Source organism: Copadichromis virginalis, linkage group LG15 (genome assembly GCF_057382275.1).
Source record: "Copadichromis virginalis isolate Kocher_CV1m ecotype Utaka linkage group LG15, C_Virginalis_male_GT1.1, whole genome shotgun sequence".
Taxonomy (NCBI): domain Eukaryota; kingdom Metazoa; phylum Chordata; class Actinopteri; order Cichliformes; family Cichlidae; genus Copadichromis; species Copadichromis virginalis.
Genome location: NC_140632.1, coordinates 749,423 through 766,703, shown reverse-complemented (window position 1 = coordinate 766,703; position 17,281 = coordinate 749,423). Strand labels below are relative to the sequence as shown.

The 17,281-nt window shown below is 45.6% G+C and overlaps 1 protein-coding gene across 1 annotated transcript in view; it reads right to left on the bottom strand.

The window, feature by feature from the left end:
* The window catches only part of snap25a (synaptosome associated protein 25a), a 36,580-nt gene extending 19,857 nt beyond the window's left edge, over positions 1–16,723 (bottom strand). Inside the window, exon 1 of the mRNA XM_085431250.1 lies at positions 16,547–16,723. The gene's annotated coding sequence lies outside the window, so the exon portion shown is untranslated. The remainder of the gene's footprint in view (positions 1–16,546) is intronic.
* Positions 16,724–17,281: the final 558 nt, after the last annotated feature.

Below are 17,281 nucleotides of genomic sequence, written 5' to 3'. Positions count from 1 at the left end.
TTGAAAATATTCTTGTTCAGATAATTAGTTTGGATCAGACTGGTTTTATTAAGCAGAGACAAACGCAAGATAATGTTCGCCGAACACTACACGTTATTGATTATGTTAGGAAAAATAAAATTCAGATGGTCCTTATGAGCTTAGATGCAGAAAAGGCCTTCGATCGGGTTAATTGGGAATTTTTATACAAAGTCATGGATAAATTCGGATTCCATCGTTTATCAGGATTATACAAGCATTATATAAATCACCAAAGGCAAGAATCAAAGTTAACGGGGCGCTTTCAAATGTTTTTAACCTACAGAGAGGGACACGTCAGGGTTGTCCTCTAAGCCCCTCACTCTTTGCTCTCTTCATAGAGGCCCTGAGTCAAAGTGTAATACAAAGCAATACTATTACTGGAGTCAAGATCATGGGTCGAGAGCATAAGATTTCCTTGTTTGCTGACGATATTTTGATTTATTTGACAAATCCAAACACTACTTTCCCCAAGCTATTGTCACTTCTGGAGATCTTTAGTTCAATATCAGGTTATAAACTAAATATATCGAAGACTCAGATATTAACTTTTAACTATGAGCCCAATTATGAAATTAAGGCTAAAGCCAATTTGAAATGGGAAACGGAGCAGATGAAGTATCTTGGAGTAAATATTACTAAAGATCTGTCTAAGATATACAATGCAAACTTTAATCCTTTAAGTTATAAAATAAATGAGGATATTAAAAGATGGAATTTATTACCATTTTTAAATTTTGAATCACGTATAGATACAGTTAAAATGAATATCTTGCCCAGGATGCTCTACCTGTTCCAAACACTCCCTGTAGAAATAACTGACAAACAATTTCGGGAATGGGACAAAATAATCTCTAGGTTTATATGGCAGGGGAAAAAACCACGGATTAAGTACCAAAATATTCAGTTGGCTAAAGACAAAGGAGGGTTGGGGTTCCCATGTTTGAAAGACTATTATATTTCTGCTCAATTGAGGACATTAGTGTGTTGGTGTAATGTAGATTATCAAGCGAGATGGAAAGAACTAGAAACAGTGACCTTAAAAGATTCTCCAATTCAGGCAATTCTAGGGGATGTGACACTTATTAAAAAACAAATTCATCAAGGAAACCAATGGATTAACCTGCCTTTAAAACTCTGGTTACAATTTCTTAATAAGAATGATTGGATTGAAGAGGTTAGGATTTTAAGATGGTGCGCTTTTGACAGTGATTTTTTACCCAATGAATTAGACGTAAGATATAAAAAATGGGCTGGACAAGGTTTAACGGCATATTGTATGTTTTACGATAAGGGAATTCTTAGGGACTTCCAATCAATAAAAGATCAATACCAGTTAAGTAAAACGGACTTTTTTAGGTTCTTACAAATTAGGCATCATCTATATAATTTTATACCTAAGAGAACAGATCTTTTTTCTTTACCTGTTCTGAGTATATTTGTCAAGGCTTATCAGGCTGACACAGGCCTTAAGGTGATTTCAAGATTGTACAAGAGGTTAAGAAGTGGAATACTACCTACATCAAAAAAAATGGGAAAATGAAACAAATATAGCAATATCAGACAACATTTGGTATGAGCAGTGCGCTTTTCAGTGGAGAATTTCTAGTTCTAATACATGGAGATGTTACGGTTGGAAGAGTATCTGTAGGTTTTTTATTACCCCTGCACAAAGTAAACATTATTTCAATCACTCTAATTGCTGGAGAAATTGTGGGGCCCAAGGAGTAAAACATTTTCATCTGTTCTGGTCTTGCCCAAGGATCAACATTTTTTGGGTATTGATCCACTCTGAGTTGCAGATTATTTTTGGTATGCAGCTTCCCTTTAATTGGGACGAACTTTTGTTTGGATATTTATACTCAGTAAATGTAGATAAAATGTCTAAGCAGTTGTATGGTATCCTGAGTTTGGCTGCCCGTAAAATTATTACCAAGAAATGGCTTAGTGTGAAAATTCCATCACTGGGTGATTGGCATGAGACTGTACATGGGATGTTTAAAATGGAAAGAATTACCTTCATTAAAAGACTCCAGTTTGATATATTTAGTGAAATCTGGGGTAAATGGAAACACTACATCCGGTTAAGGAGACCCGATCTTGTTTGAATCTCTGTAACTATATATGCCACATTTCTGAATCGTTATGTGTTTATATGTATATGTTAGTATGTATGAGACTACAAGTGAACACATATGTAAGTAGGTATGTGTATGTATGCTTAAGAATATGGGTGTGTGAGTGAATATGTGTGTGCGAGTACATACACACTAGAGGGTACACCCGTCTGTTTTTCTTATTTTTATTTATTTATTTTTTTTATTTACGTCTGTTCTTGATTATATGTTTATTTTGGATTATTTGTGTTTATATAGGTTGTTTAATAAAAAGAGAATAACAAAAAAAAAAAAATATGAAAAGTAATTAATGAGCTGGAACGGGCTGACGTCAGAGAAACACGACTGCAGCATCAGATCGAGCTTCTAAGAACTGAATTCAATACTAGTTCATGCAAACGTCCTCTTTATTTTTCAATCTCAAGTATGTACATCGACGGGCATCACGATGGGCCTCAAAGGAGGCGACAAATACCTCCCACCTCACTGTTACGCCAGAAAACGGCAGTCACACAAATAAAAGTGAAGAGCGTTCCAGAGAGGCAACAAGAGGCGCATGGCACGCAGCAAATGGCCTGAGTGTAACGAGAGCACGTTCATGAAAGTCAGGTAAACAAGAGAAAAACCCGGAGGTGGGAGCTGCTGCCTCCACAGGCCTCTGTTTGCTGTTGCAGGCGGTGTAACTGAGGACTGTGAGGATGCAGCAGTATCGTCTGTTTGTTGGGGAGTGAACGGGCAGAGGAATCCCGGCTTCCTGGACTTTCAGAGGAGAAATAAACAGCGCGTGCCCCTGTAGCTGCAATCCTCTGCGGGTCACCACAGGCTAGTATCACTGGCTAAACAGCTGGACGCATCCAGATGCAAAATTACCAGAAGCTTGCATGAAAGATGAGCATGAGAGAGATTATCAGCGGACATGTCTACAGGACCAATCGAGGCAGTTACATGTAACTCTGGCTCAGCAGAAACTCGACTGTGGTGTCGGCCTTTATGACCCAAAGGCAAAGTCACGAAGAATGAATCCACGCACATCCTGAGGGACAGACAAGACCACGTGTGAAGAAAGCCTCAGTGCACTAACATCGGCTGAATGAAACCTGACAGAAGGGCCGGACCCGCTGAGGATGAGCGAGGAACCAGCTCATCGTGCTGGTTTTATGGACCTCGGGTTCACTGAGTTGTTTCCTCTGACTGTTTTCTGTTTCCTGCATCAGCAGGTAGTCATCTCAACAATAAACCCGAGTGTGTCCTCTGCCCAGGAAAACACAGTAAAGCATTCAGCAGTTAACCAGTCAGACACGTTATTTTGATTTGGCCAAACGACCTAAAAGAAGAGTAAATATTACACATTCGCCACTCACATGATGTCACTGATGGTTGTGCCATAGATGACGTTTCCATCCACCCACTCAGGCTCAGGGAGGCCGTGGGAGGCGAGTTTTCCCTTCCCGCTGTTTTATTATGGGGTCTTTGTCTTACATATAGAGCGTTGTTCAGGGCACTGTCCATATAAACAACAACATCTACCAGCTTAATGCAAGCATCATAACAGGATCAATTTAACTGATAAAATATTCAGCACGGCCGCAGAGCTCAGATCCAGACACGTTCAGGTGACGGCGAATGGAGTCAGCAGTGAAGGTCGGTGCCTCAGACTGACGCGTTCGCCCACCTGGACGTTTCATCCTGGTGACGGAGCGAACGGTCTGCTCGGAGGTCTCGCCGTACCCTCATCGTCTGCCTCTCCCACTCGTGCGTCCAGAGGCATTCACAACAACATCTGCTGGTCTTGCAGCGCGGATGTGAGATATGAAGACACTTTTTTTTCACTGCCAAGACAATATTACCCAGCATGCCACGCTCTGAATCATTAAAGCCTCGCTGGGCGGCAGATAGAGATCATATACGTGTCATAAGCACCACAGCTGAATGCCAACACACGTGTCCGATGTGCTTTTTCCTTTCTTCTCGCTCTCCTGCATGTCAGCGACGGCCGTGTTGGGTTACATAAAGCAGTCAGCGCAGGGCTTCGTGTCTGAATCGAGTCAGATTCAAAAGCACTTGTCGGGGGAAGAAAGGCCGCCATCGCCTGGCTGCCTCGCTACATAACTAAAGTCAGGCAATGAAGTTTGAGCAGGCCGCGCTGACCTTTTACTTTACGTCTCAATCACGCGCCTCACGTGCGGCGTCTTTGCTCCCATCTTCTCAGGGAGCGATGGAAAACACCGACGGAGCTCATGTTGCGCATTAACAATTGTTTATATGGAATCAGTTATTCTGTGGGCAGGTTCATCGCAGCTGAATTAAAGTCAGTAACTGAGTGAACGCAGGCTTGATGCAGAAACTTAATGGAGGACGACATGTTGATGTACTTATTCTATTATCCAGTAAATGCATCTACTGCCCAGGAAGCTCCTGCTACCTGTTCCTGACACCTATAAGCTCTTTTTTACACTGCACAGCTTCTCTGGTATTTACAGTCCGGTTATTTCCACCTGCGCAGCCTTTTTGCATTTATGCTGGTCAGTGAACGTGCACAGGAGCCGCAGCCGAGCATGTCTGCTCTCGCTGTGAGACCTCACCTCCACTCGTACCTGGACTCGACCTCTCGTCTTTGTGGTGTTTGTGGCTCTTGGAGAATTTTTAATGCTGAACAAACAATAAGGTCTGCAGTTACAGTTCAGACCACACAACAAGTGTGTGATGCAGTTGTTTCAGCCAGTGACATTGTGGTAATATTTTATTGATGTGTATTTGCACTGATTAACAGGGATCCTCCCCTCACGCCAAGCCAGCAGATGGCCCCGCCCCTCCCTGAGCCTGGTTCAACCACAGGTTTCTTCCTGTTAAAAAGGAGTTTTTCCTTCCCACTGTCGCCAAGTGCTGCTCATAGGGGGTCATGTGACTGATGGGGTTTTCTCTGTGTGTGTTATTGTAGGGTCGACATTACAATATAAAGCACCTTAAGGTCACCGTTGTTATGATTTTGTATATAAATAAGATTGAACTGAATTATTCTGCACATGAAGCATATTTATTTAGAGCTAACTTACAAACATCTGTTTGTCTGGCTGGATCTACTGGATGTGGTGCTATAATGTGTATTTGTACATTTACTGAATGGCTTCAGATGGGTCCCATAAACCGGTGACCCGTGATGACCTTTAACCAGGAGCCGTGAAATGTTTCCTCTCAGAGGACACACGTTTGTCTGGTGAGTCCCATCTGATTAAATGTTGGCCAGCCCATCTGAGAAATACTTAATTACTCGCACACTGCCTGTCAGGAGTTTAGTGAGGACGGTAAATTTCTGAGCTGATAAATCAGGGACGTGTCTACAGCAGGTCTTCTAGTGTGCATGGACCATGTGTCCCAGTTAGTGCATGAAATAATATTGTTTTGCAGTGAAGCATCCTTACGCAGCGTGCTGCAGGAGTAACAGAGGAATGCAGACCTGTCCTCTGATATAATACGATATGATCCTCCTGTTAGACTGTCCCAGGATTGTTACAGCACACACGGTCTTTGCAAACATATGCAGCACATATTGAAGACATGATGAATGTAATCAAAGCCCATACTTCCCCATGCACACCAACATCGCCATAAAAACCTTGTTTCATTCACAAACAAATGCAGGGACTGAGTCGACAACCATCAGCTGCCACATCTGTCTCCGTCTGCTGTGTCCCTGCATACAGCCACGTGACCTTTGGCCAAGAGTTTCTGTTGCCTTGTCATCACATATTACAAGGATGCTGACATTTATGGCACGAAATGGTAAGCAGTATGACCTTTGACCTGAAGAAGGTGATAAGAAACAGGAAATGGAGAGCTCAAAGGGGAAAACGTTCGCTTTGAGTTATTACAATCATACGAGCAGGCTGTAGCATGATAAACACAAACCCATACATACGTGCTTTATTACATGCATGTTGTCCCAGAGTGAGGTCTGCTGATGACGGGGTTGAGTTCTGGCGCTAGAAAAGCTGCTGTGATGGCGCGACTGACTGATGCGTGGCCGTCACTGGCAGTAGGCCGAGCGCACCACACTGATCAGTGGAACAGTAATACCTGGATTTATCCACTTCCTGCCACACGGCACAACTTCCATGAATGTTTAATGGAACATCCATATTTCCATGTGCACACGTGGAGCAACACTAGGATGGAGCCGCCATGGCAACAATAGGCAAAGGTACAAGGACGCCCTTATTTCCGTTCCCCGATGGAACGGCATATTTCATCGTCCAATCACACGATGATTACCAGCTGCCCCCCCTCCCCCAGCTCTGGCTGTGCTTTGACGTATTTATCCTCCACCGTCTTCTTTTACATCACGTCAGAAAAACATAAAACGCTTGAACATGTGGTCAACCCATCAAGTGTTTTATGAAAAGACGGCGTGTTGTCGGCGACCGAATCAGTAGACATGTGACGTAACGCTTCACGTCCACGGCCTGAGGAGACCGAGCTCTGTGCTCAGGACAAGAAAGACAACAGATCTGTGTGTGTGTGTGTGTGCGTGTGTCTGTGTGTGCGTGTGTCTGTGTGTGTGTGTGTGTGTGTGTGTGTGTGTGTGTCTGTGTGTGTGTGTGTGTGTGTGTGTGTGTCTGTGTGTGTGTGTGTGTCTGTGTGTCTGTGTGTGTGTGTGTGTGTGTGTCTGTGTGTGTGTGTGTGTGTGTGTGTGTGTGTGTGTGTGTGTGTGTGTGTGTGTCTGTGTGTGTGTGTGTGTGTGTGTCTGTGTGTGTGTGTGTGTGTCTGTGTGTGTGTCTGTCTGTGTGTGTGTGTGTGTGTGTGTGTGTGTGTCTGTGTGTGTGTGTCTGTGTGTGTGTGTGTGTGTGTGTGTGTGTCTGTGTGTGTCTGTGTGTGTGTGTGTGTGTGTGTGTGTGTGTCTGTGTGTGTGTGTCTGTGTGTGTGTGTGTGTGTGTCTGTGTGTGTGTGTGTGTGTGTGTGTGTCTGTGTGTGTCTGTGTGTCTGTGTGTGTGTGTGTGTGTCTGTGTGTGTGTGTGTGTGTGTGTCTGTGTGTGTGTGTGTGTGTGTGTCTGTGTGTCTGTGTGTGTGTCTGTGTGTGTGTGTGTGTGTCTGTGTGTGTGTGTCTGTGTGTGTGTGTGTGTCTGTGTGTGTGTGTGTGTCTGTGTCTGTGTGTGTGCGCGTGCAGCTGCCATTTTGTTTGCTTATCAGTTTCAAACGTGTCGTCTCTGTCCCTCTGTTGTTAAACTTCTTATCGTTACTGAACGAGGAATCTTTCGTGGGTTGGAAAACATGAACTGGCATTAAATAACCAGGCCTCACTCGATGTTACAGTTCAGCGTAACGTCTCGTTTTCTGCTTTCCTGTGCAAATGCAGATTAATCTGCAGATTCATGCGACGCTCATGCTTCAATTATTGGATTTAAACGTCATCCATGGTTGTTGGAAACGAGCCGTCGTGGCGCGGTTGGCAGAGGAGCAGCTGAGAGTTGATGTGGCCTTTTAGAAAGAAATCTGGTGATGTGAAACACGTTAGCTGTGAAAGTTACTGCAGCCCTTCACTCGGACCGATGTTTTCCCTCGTTTGAAAAGCTTGCACTGATATCAGCACAAAGATAAATCGCATCAAGCGGCCGTTTCTTTTAGAAACACAGCTTGGCTGCAGATGAAATGCTACATGCAAACGGATATCTAAATATTTCTGCAGCCATTTTGGAGCTCAAAAGGAAAACGCTCCACATTAGCATCTTGCTGACACGATAAGACGAGCGCAGGGATGGATAATAACTGAAGCAACATCACTCAAAGAGACCAAGTGTCAGCAGAGCTGGAGCTTTAAGTGGTGAAGCAACATCCCAGCGGCTCCAAAGATAATGCTTTGAATCATTGACCTGAGAGGTCCAAGATCCTGTCACTGATTCACCCACTCCCACTGCAACCGCGCAGCCCACATGTGCCAGTACAGGACAGCATCAGACAAGCTCCTGTGTTACTGTAAAAGTGACAAAGAGCACAAAGTGAGATTTAGGAAAGGAAACAGCAGCAAATGTCCACCTTTACCGCACTGACAGGACGCTGACAGTCTTTGTGTTTCCCTCTTCATATCAGGCCTTTTGAGACCAGGTCTGATGCTGGTGATTTAAAAATAGGATCAATTTTCTTTCCATCTCACAAAGGAAGCTCTTAAAACATGCGGTTATCCTAATGAGGCTTTTATAAAGTCAGCAAAGAGGCACAGAAAAGAAGATCAGACACCAGCGAGGGAGGATCAGGAAGACAGACGCATCATCCCCTATGTAGCCGGCGTATCAGAGAAACTCAGGAGTTTTCTCCAAGCATCCCGGTGCATTTCAGACCCAGCAACACGCTCAGACACAAGCTGGTTCATCACAAAGACAAAACGCCAAAACACAAACTTAACAATGTGGTGTTTGCTGTACAGTGCAGCGAGGAATGCTCAGACCTCTACATCGGAGAGACCAAACAGCCACTTCACAAGCGCATGGCACAACACAGAAGAGCCACCTCCACAGGACAAGACTCAGCAGTCCATCTGCATCTAAAGGTCAAAGGTCACTCTTTGAGGATGCCAATGTTCACATTTTGGACAGAGAGGACAGATGGTTTGAAAGAGGAGTGAAAGACGCATCTATGTCCACTGTGAGCGACCATCTTTGAACAGAGGCGGGGCTTACGACACCAACTCTCTGCCATCTATAATCCAGTTTTGAGATCCTTCCCAGACGCCTTAACGCCCACTCACATCCTGGGCCATCTGACCTCAGGAAATCACATGATAAGGTGGGGCCAGGTTTCACAATGAACTCACCCGAAACTCTGGCTGATTGGGACCCACACCCAGTTTCCCACCTTGGCTCAGGTGGTCGGGGGTGGGGGAGGGATAACAACAACCCTAAAATAAACAGAGCAAAGAGTTGCCGACAGCCATCAGCCAGACTGTAGCTTCAAGCACTGGAATCATCCCAGAATAGGTGAAGCTCCAAATACAACATGTTACACAAAGAGACCAAAGAGAGACGTGGTGACTGTGACAGCTTTAACCTCGGGTGACGACCCGGAGTGCTGCCTTCTCTATATGCAGAACTACAAGCAACCCAACATAATCACAGTGTTCTCCAGGGCAGATTATATAACAGTATATAACACGTCGTGTCCTTTTACTAAGCTGCGCACCGCTGTGATAAAACACGTTGATTCGTTACAGGTCCCGTTAAACGCAGCAGCGTTCCTGCTGAGCGGAGCTGCAGATTTCATAAACGGCTTCCTGGAAACGTCAGCGGCTAAAGTCCCACGCTTTCTACTCCAATCAAACAGCTGCTCGTAAAATCTCATGTAAAAAAAGCTGCGGATGCTCCTTTACCAGGAAGTGAACATGTGATCGTCCAGCTGACTGTGGCTTGAAGCTGATGTTGCAGCTTCATTTGCTATCAGAGAGACTGAAGGTAAAGACGAGCCGAGTGTCCAGATCTCTCTGCTTATTGGTGGACAGAGCAACATGTCAGCGCTGCAGACGCCGTTTACTCTAAGCTGCTGTGGAAGAGTGGACATAAAGAAGAGACGCGAATGAAAAGCACACCACACATATACAGTACTGTGAAAACGTCTGCAGCCACTCTTCACTTCTTTGTATTTTGTTATAAAAATGTGCAATTGATGCACTGACTCATGGAGACGTGCAAACATAAGTGCAGACTCAGAATATAAAACCAGTTTAATGAGCTTGAAAGTCGATATTTGGTGGGAACACGTTTATTCTTCATTCTTTCTCTTCAGGCTCAAACTGCTTCTGTAACCTTGAGCTCAGTCTGTGACTGACAGCTTTCCATTGTATGTTTCCTGTACACAAATGCTTTTACTGCATTTGCAGTGTGTTTGGGATTATTGCCTTGCTGTAAAGTCACATGATGATGATGCAGCTGTTGCCCATCAGCCTCTTTCCCCACGGTGCTGCACGGTGCCTCAATATCTGGTCCTTTTCTGGCTGTAGATGGTTGTTCCTGTTTCTTGAGGACATGACTTATGCAGAGAGTTTTTAGGGCCTTTTACCCTCCACTTGCTCAGATTCCCTCAGTTCTTTAAGGACACACTGTACAGCATCAGTGGGATCATCCAGCCTTGTTGGGTTAGGGCAGCAGACATGCTTCGTCCTGCCTGTCAAACTGTGCCGTCGTTGACATTTTTGATTGATTCAAGTAAAGAAACAGGAACAAATAATGTTTTTGCATTTTTGCTGAAAGAGATCATTTACAGTTGTCTGCTAAGTGCGGACACAACAACGGTGCATCCTTTGAGCTTTTTATAAAATGTATCAATGATTCATTGATTAGTTACTACATGTAAGTAACTCAAGTATCAAAACATGGACAAGACTGAAAATGAGTGAAAAGCAGCGAATGAACGCTCGGGAGTCTCTTTGTGCTCACAGCCAGCCTCTCAGGGTGGCTTTTTGGGTTCATTGTGCGCCGCCACACGGGGCACACGCCGCCACACGGGGCACACGCCGCCACACGGGGCACACGCCGCCACACGGGGCACACGCCGCCACATTAACTGCCATGTGGTTGCTGCAGATGAGGTTCTGGCTGCTTGGAGGGCTGTGGAGATTTGACATCTGACAAGCAAAACATGACAGGGATGGATGCTCGTGGGGTGATGTTGGCAGTAAAGCTGGAAGGAGGAAAACAAGGAAGCATCAGATTAGGTGGTTCCAGAGGAGGAGCAACAGTCCTGTTTTGAATTAGAAGCACAACCTCTCCTGTTTTACGACGCAATAAACATCAGGGCGGTGGGATGTGAAGGCTCTGGAAAAAACCACAGCAGAAGTTCTTTTTACACCATGTTTGAAGGAATCCCAGACAGCAGAGGGCGGCGGCAGGATGTCTGCTGTGTTAGCGACGCTGCAGCACGCACACCGTCAGACTGTTACACCATCATCAGTATGGAGGCCTTTCATTGCTGCTTCAGTCACAGTTGTTTGGCACTGGGAATGTTGCTGACACAGTCTCCATCCTGAAACTCTGAATTCCAGTCTGCGAAACCATCCGGCGTGACGTATTCAACTGGGAATAAGATCATAAACATAGCAAACAACAGCTCGCTTCCTTATCTGTCCAAAGCATGTGGACATAGAAAGAATTCCCTTTTTATGACAGATTTAAAAATAATGATATTTTGTTTCATGTAGATAAACTGGAGAAGCTGGACTTTTGTATTTCTTTGTGTCGGAGCGTCAGAAAGCTGCAGTCAGTCGCACACTGTCGTATTTGTTTGCCTGCAGTAGAAGCTGCATTTCTGACCTGCTGATAGGCCCAGAAAGATCAATAACACTGATACTGTGTTTGCTCACAATGCATTTATGAGCCTTTCATGCACTGCAGATGAGCGCTATCACAGCACATAATGGGGTTATTTTAATTAGCACAACAGAAAAATATCATTTACTGTAAAACACACAATGTTTTTGTTAGAACCAGGAAGTGACGCTGTTCAGACTAAGAAGCTCCTGTGTGTCCTGGTACAACATGCACAGCAGTCTGAACGTCTGTGTGGTGAAAGAAAAGCTAGTAAGAAGCTAAATCAGGACCAGATGCAGGGCAGCATAGATGGCCCCTCACCCAGTGACTGCATGCAGCGATGATGCAGTGGCAGTGCGTGTACAAATGCATTCAAATACGACTTTGATACAGACCAGGCTGCTTAATGTTTCTGTAAAAGCCCTGCAGATGCTAATCTGCACCAACAACCCTCATCAGCTGCACTGCAGCCTCATTTATTACACAACTAACCCCCCCACTCAATACCACCCCACCGATCCTCCCGTGAACACCGTCTCCACGCGCCACACCGGGTCATGTTTGCACACTTGTGCGCTCACCTGAGCACACACAATGCTGTGCAATGTGCAGCGTGTAGGGCGTGTTCACGCTGACCCGAGCAGATCCATCTACCGGCTTTATGCTTCACCGACGCAGAGGAAAGATCTCTACACGTGCTTTTATTCTGAAAGACATAAAAGCTTTAGGAGCTTATGGATGGTTTACAGCACAGCGACACTGAAAGGCCCGGCTAATGGTCGGGTGAAAATGATACGCTTGAAGATACAAAATACTAAAACCACTGGCACCATCTCCTTCATACCCACACACGGAAATGTTTCCACTCCAAAATATCTGCTCTCCACAGTGAAATCGGACACGTGTCTTCCCTGGTGAACATTGTGAAAGGCTGGTTCTGGTTTACAGCTAGAATTTGGAATTAGCCTCCAAACTGTGCAGACGTTGCTTCATTTTCAGCATCTTTCTGTATGTTTATGCTATTTTCTCACAGCGTGTGTGTGTTTGAAATGATTCGGCCTGACAATCGTTCCCCGTTTACGCACCCTCTCCCTCCACCTTCCCCCACTCCCTCTCTTTCTTATTACTTTCATTTTCTCTCTCTAAATTCCCTTCATTAATCAAAGGTTTCTAACCCTGCGAGAGCAGCCGAGAGGACAGATGGCGAGTGACGACGGGCGCGGTGGAAAGCCGAACGTGGCTTTTTGTGCCAGGAAAGCTTCAAAAACAAAAGCATCACTTGGGAGATAATATTAACTTTCTCTAGCTGTCATGTTTGCTGTGACGAGCTACAGCTGAGGTAAGATGAATAAAACTAAATTTAGAGAAGTCGCGCTGTGTGAGCGCTGAAAGGAGACTTGACGAGTGCGGTGCAGCCTATCTCTATAAATAACCATTTAGCTAAGCAACCTAATGTAATTGGACAAATCTACTGTACAAAATAAACCGATCAGTGCGACGTGAACATCAGAACATATGATCAAAAACTGCGTACGACACGCTTAGCTGAGAAGGATCAAGCCTTCTATGCAGCACAGTCTCGTCGCCGCCGGAGGGGCCATCTTGTTTCTGTGTTGTTGTTTACATACAGAGCAGGTGACAGGTTGTCACGTGGGGGCTGGCCGGACACCAGAAAGCTGCTGCCACTTTAATATCTCCACTCTGATCATTTGCAAACAAATGAGCGTTTGTTTCCTTCTAAAGCTGCTGTTTTTCTTCCCGTCTGAGTTTGACTCTGTAAGACTCTTTGATTTCTTCGTGATAGATGACAACATTGATTCTCTCTCACACGAAATTCAAAGCTGGGTCACAATTTAATCTTCAGTACAGCAAAAAACGAGAACGAAAAATATTATATGTGACCACGAGTCACAGTGAACGAGTGCAAACTCTCAATAAAAAGCCTCGGGGCTGTTTGCCAAAGTATAAATAACAGCACTTCCACTCTGTCTGCCTGGCCTCAGAGGCTGATCCTGGCAGCACGCTAGCTAAAGGAAGGAAAAATGGGTGGATTTCACATGTTGTAGTGACCTGAGAGGATTTCAGACAAAAGCAAAGGACACTTAATGACTGGTTAGGGACCATTACATGTCAAGCCTGTGAGTTTAACTTAAACGGTAAACAGCTGTAAACAGCTGTCTGTGTACAACAGCTAAAACAACTTTAGAAACATAACAGCGTTTTAGAAAACCAGATTCAATGAACAGGATACAAAATATCAAATATCAAGTGGATTTGCTGGCTGTTTAAAACTATTTGAAAGCTTTGAGGTTAGTTATGCTAAACTTGCTGAAAGCTGCTAAACTTAGCCAATAAGGCTCAATTTAATTTTAATGACATCTACTCATCTAACTCTTAACATTAGAGCAATAAACGTATTTATTACTTTTTACTTTCCAGATAGAAAAGGTTTCATCTTCTTCCCTCAGTCAGTACGATTTAATCATCTGGATATCTCTGTGTTTCTGTTCGTCCTTTGCTCCATTTAAATCTACCACTGTAACATGAGAAATGCACAACATGTAAAAAATAAAATATAAGGTCGTCTGATGACGCTGAAGCCATTTCACAGGCTAATAATGCCTCCTATGACACATCAGAGAAGCTAACAGCCTTTCACCTCAGAAGCCACATCTTGTCCTCCTCTGGACTATGAACCTAAAGCTGGTGTGACTAATCCCACAGTGAGAACGGCACATTGGACCACCAAAGCTGCTCATGCAACAGCTCTGCTGAATCGATAAAGATGATTTTGTTTATTCTGCAGCCAAAACTTGAACTGCTCTGTGACAGCGAGACACGACCGCTGAGCAGTTTAGAGGGATGCATGTACATCTCTGCCTCCATCATTCCCAGACTGATCTCTAGCTTCAGCTTGGATTCAGGAGCTCAGCTGTTTCTGTGATGCTGCACCTGGCTGAGTTTAATATTCAAGGTGTGAAGGAAACCCTGTGTCACAGACATGATAAGGCTTATAAATTCAATTTCAAAATTTCATTCTGTCTTTCCAGCAGATATAGAAATATCGCCCCAAATATGAGCATCTAGTTTCATTTTGGACTCGCATGAGAGGGTTTGTGTGACTGCATTTGATTATTTCAGCATCAGGCTGAAGGCCGAACTTAGAAACTCTGGAGAGGGGAGAAAAAAGCAAATAATAAGAGCTGTACCTGCACCAAAACACGCACTGCGCCGGCCGGCTCAGCATCAATCAGAGAGGCTTTAGCTTCATTTCACAGATGGCAGGCGTGAAAGTGCTCCTGTGAAATGAACAATGGCCGGGGTGTTTCTAAGAAACCATCAGTGCGTGCCGATGGTGCTGCAAGTCACCATTTATCCAGAAAGCAGCCCTTTCACAGTGTGTGCAGTATAGGCCTGGCACCCCCTCCCACCCCCTCCCCAAGTCTGCCTCGCTCCCTCTCTGCAGTCCAACCGCATAACGTGCTGTGGAAAAGCAGCAACCAGGGTATCCTGAGGGGCTTTACGAACTGTAGGCCGTCCTTTGATGCCATCGGCCTGCAGGCTCTGCTTTTAGACATGATTTTGGTTTTAAACAACGCCATCTGAGCACAACCTTTGCTTCATGGAAAACTCACACTGCAGATTTCCAGTGACGTGCCAAACATTCAACTGAGCATGTGTCAGTAACACAGCCAGGCACTTACGCACCGTGTGGGAGTGTAATGTAATTTCAGGTGCGCCAGAAATCCAAACCACTTCAGTGTCTAATCATCAAAGCTCAGGAGAAGCAACAAGCGCCTCTCTGCACCTCTACGAGCAGACGCGGTGCTGTGACTGATGGGCAGAAAAACTAGCTTAGCTACTGTTTGTTACCAAAGCCTTCAAACACGCAGACTCAAGTTAACATGGTGAGTGTGGTAAATCACAGCACGCACACACTGACAGATAACCTGGGCGGACTCTGCTGGGCTCGCCGCTCCTGCAGGTTTGGGAAAAGCAGTCAAAGGCTCCGACCTGGCAGCTGTGTCGTGGTTCATGTGTGTCTCCTACTGTCGTGGATCAGAAACACTTCAACTGTTACACGTTGTGTCGAGCTCAGGTATCGATTTAGCGCGCGAGCCAATGTGGCTTGCCTGATTGACAAGACAGCGCGTGCGGGGATCATTGACAGTTTCGTGCGTGGCCACAGACGCTGGATGGGACGCAGGAGGAGAGGGAGAGGAGGGTGTCATAGTGCGGGCTTCACCGCCGACATCCCCGGCACTGTCCTCCTTTTTCTCCCCGCACCCCTCAGCCACCTATCCACACACCTTTTCCCTCTCTGCCACGGTCACGTAGACGCGTGGCGTGGATTGGGCATGTTATGCGAAGGTACTGCGTAAAAGAAGGAAGAAGGGAGCGTCGCATTCACAGAACTCGACGCCCCCCCCGCACTACTGTTTATATGGGCTACCCTCCTTCCACCGACTTCACCATGGCGCAGTTCACTATTACATGACATCCCCACAAACCACGCCACGTCCCGCGACTCTGCCGTGTTTTGTTTGGTTTAATTTCCTTTCTAGGTGGCGTGAATGCGACACGTTGATTCACGCTTCAGTCTACACCTGTTTTGAGGCTTTGCAAGGAAAACAGGGTCCCCCCCCCCGGCCCTCTTTTTACAGAGCAATAAATGCTTGAACAAAAGAAAACGACGCTGAGACGCTGATTTCACCTCCTCGGTGCGTTCTGTCTCTGGCTCTGTCCGAGGTGCTGAAGCGCTGAAAACGCCCACACTGAATATGCGCATTATAGCGCGCCGCATCCCATCCTGTCAGCTTTCCACTGCGCGTTTGAGATTTATCACCCAGGAGGTCACGCATCACCCGCCCCCCCAACCAAACCACGTCCTTTGCTTTCCTCGCCCTAACAGTGCTGCAGATCGTCCACAACACTGCCCCAACACTCAAAAGCACACACACGCACACAAATCATCTGTATCCCAGCATCATTTATGCTGAAACACACCCGACATCCACGGTTTCACTCAACACTAAACATCTTCCGCCTCGATTCGCACAATCTAAGCCGTCCCGAGGTACACGAATGGCTTCAAATCTCGCGGAAAAGCGTCTCCAGTCTTACCTGCGCCTGTTGTCGGTGTCCCGCCGTCAGTATGGGAGGAAATGTCTGCGTGTATCAACAGCTAACCGATACCAGCCTCTCTCTGTATGTGACTGCAGCAAAGGCACTGCGCGTCGGCTGGTTCCTCCTCACTTGTTCTTCAATGGGGGGGAAAGCGGTGCAGCTCTCCTCAAAGATGGCGGACACTTTTGACGTCAGCAGCAGCTTTTAATAGATAACTGTCATCGAGAGAGAGAGAGAGACTTCAAAAAGTCTTTGTTATAACGGGCAGCTGCGCGGACAGCAGCTTATCATCTGTTTAGATGGTTTCATATGCTGCTGCTGTGTGATTCATAGAGCCCAGCACATGGAAGCCAAATAGATTCAACACATCAGCTGTTCATACATCCCTACAGGCCTTTCTCTTCATGCAAGATGATCCTGCATCGTCAGTGAACACCCGACAAGTTCCTTAGAGCATTTGTAGCCTCAGAGGTGTCGGTTTGTTACACTGACAGCGTTCACTCGGTGTCAGTGGGACGTGAGTGGGGCTCTACACTATCATTTTAAATCCCACGAGTATGAGTAATCACGATCTGTGGTCACCAGAGTGGACAAAGCGACCAGCTGCCAAAGCCAAAATGTTCGGTGTCAAAACAAACCTTATCATATTGCACCGACGTGGTGCACACGCTACTGCAATATCATAAGGTATTCATCAAATTACTACACACAAAACAGGCATGATGTCGAAGG